The following is a 2,500-nucleotide window of genomic DNA, read 5'->3' on the forward strand; positions in this document are numbered from 1 at the left end:
GTTATAGTGCACCCCCCCCCCCAGCCCCGCTTCGCTCCCTCCCCCTCCTCACCCCAACCCCCTGGTGTCTTACAGAGGGTGGAAGCCTGTGAAGAGGAAGGCCGAGGACCAGTTGTTTTTAAATAAGCTAATTCTGCTAACAGTTTTATAACCCCAGCTTCGTAAAACTGGCCCAGGCTTTTGGTCAGCTCTCTGATGACGCAAGCAGAGCACAGCAGTCTGTACCTGGAATACCAATTTGCCTTGTGGGAGCGTGTCGGTGTGTCAGCTGGTGTATGTGTGTGTTTGTGTGTGATGTATGTATGCTGTGTCACGTTCCGCATCTGACCACCATCCTCCAACGCATAGCATCCAACCCATTCGCTTTCCATTTCCCTGTCATATAGGGAGAGTGTGAGAAAGACAGAGACAGGCATAGAGATAAAGAGAGAGAGAGAGAGAAATAGAAAGAAAGAGAGAGGTAGAGAGAATAGCAGAGAAAGGGTTAGAGAGAGCGCGCGAGAGAGAGAGAGAGAGAGAGAGAGAGAGAGGGAGAGAGAGAGAGGGAGAGAGAGAATGAGTGAGTGACTGAGTGAGCAGAACGAGAGGGAGGGAGAGCAGAGAGAGACATAGTGAGCGAATGAAAGAGCGAGTGGGAGAGCAGAGCTCACACGATCAGTCAGCGCAAGTCTGTGTGAGAGAGACGAAGAGAGAAGGGGAGCAAGTGAAAGGGGGGACAGAGGTATTGAAAAGAGATTGTGGAAAGGAGACTCCACTGGCTGTGTCTGATCAGCCGCAGCTGTTGGATATTCCTGTCTTTCTGTCTGCGGTGGCCGGTTGAAGGTAAGACCACCATGGACCACTAGAGATCTGGAGGTGACCCAGGACTCCTCTCTCTCGCAACCCAGGATCTGTTCACCTTCTCTGGATTTGAGGCTTACGATCACTGGGTGTCCTCCGCACTTTGGTTTATTGTTAAAAACTGTAATTCCATCGTAATCTGCATGTATGGGGCGATAAGCAGTGTAATGAATGTAGGCTGGTTGACACCTTGGTTTAAAGCATTTTTTGATGTATTTTCTATTTGTGAAGTTAAGCATGAGGGCTCCACTTAGCCATTTCCTATGCAGATAGACAGAATAGGTATGCTATCATATTTTCCATGGAAAAAGTATATTACCAGTAACCGGTTCATGTTCAAACTGAAAGTAGCATAATTACAACACAGCATTGTTCAACTGATTGCCTCAGCTTATAATGTACTACACAGGTACATAAATAAATGTACTGTCATACCATCCATCAATAGGTAGACTATATATAATAGCAGTATGTTCAGAACCAATAAAGGGTGGTTGAGGAATTGGTTTAGATGCTGCCTGGCTGCGTCAGCTCATTGCCTAGTCATCCAGCCATGTACTATCTCAGGTATGTATTCTCTCCAACTCTGCGGAGGTATTTCTATCCTATGTGCTCAGGCACTGTTCTGGTTAAAAGCATACTGGGGCTGAGGATCGACGCATCAACCAAAATGAAATGTTTTGAAACTATACACTGTTTGTTTCCAAAGACTTATTACACGAAATGAAGCCCTGCGTTTTGGGTAATGATATAGCATTTACATTCTTCAAGAATCAATGGTTGTATATGACTCATAAAAATGACCAGAAATCAGATTTAGCCTTTAAGGACTGTGATGATGACATAGTGGACTGGTATGTGGTATACTACAACTACTCACATGGGTAGATATTGTAATACAAACTATGTAATGTTGTTGGAAGTATTTTAATACTCAATATGAAGGTAGACATATACATCAGAATGTCACTGTAGGGCGGAGGGAGGGAGGGAGGGAGGGAGGGAGGGAGGGAGGGAGGGAGGGAGGGAGGGAGGGAGGGAGGGAGGGAGGGAGGGAGGGGCAGAGAGAAAGAGAGTTGACGATGCCGCAGAATTTAGAGAGGGAGAGAAGGATATAAAGAGGGAGAAGAGAGAGAAAAATAACAGACAACAACATTTCTACCTACAAAAACTCCCCCATACCTCCATCTCCTCCACTGCAGTTGTGGGACTGGCAGGCAGTAGTTGCCTAGGGAGACAGACAGACAGACAGACAGACAGACAGACAGACAGACAGACAGACAGACAGACAGACAGACAGACAGACAGACAGACAGACAGACAGACAGACAGACAGACAGACAGACAGACAGACAGACCGACAGACAGACGGACAGACAGACAGACAGACAGACAGACAGACAGACAGACAGACAGACAGACAGACAGACAGACAGACAGACAGACAGACAGACAGACAGACAGACAGACAGACAGACAGACAGACAGACAGACAGACAGACAGACAGACAGACAGACAGACAGACAGACAGACAGACAGACAGACAGACAGACAGACAGACAGACAGACAGACGGACAGACAGACAGACGATTACATACCTAGAAGGTGTGCATGTGGACGTTTGTACAAGGTGGTGTGTGGAGGGAGAGTGTGTGTTT

General features: G+C 46.9%; 1 protein-coding gene across 1 annotated transcript in view; it reads left to right on the forward strand.

The window, feature by feature from the left end:
* Window positions 1–517: 517 nt before the first annotated feature.
* LOC139380069 (norrin cystine knot growth factor NDP) overlaps window positions 518–2,500 on the forward strand; it is a 22,368-nt gene continuing 20,385 nt past the window's right edge. The window contains exon 1 of the mRNA XM_071122532.1: window positions 518–822. The gene's annotated coding sequence lies outside the window, so the exon portion shown is untranslated. The remainder of the gene's footprint in view (window positions 823–2,500) is intronic.

This window comes from Oncorhynchus clarkii, chromosome 22, assembly GCF_045791955.1.
Source record: "Oncorhynchus clarkii lewisi isolate Uvic-CL-2024 chromosome 22, UVic_Ocla_1.0, whole genome shotgun sequence".
Classification (NCBI taxonomy): domain Eukaryota; kingdom Metazoa; phylum Chordata; class Actinopteri; order Salmoniformes; family Salmonidae; genus Oncorhynchus; species Oncorhynchus clarkii.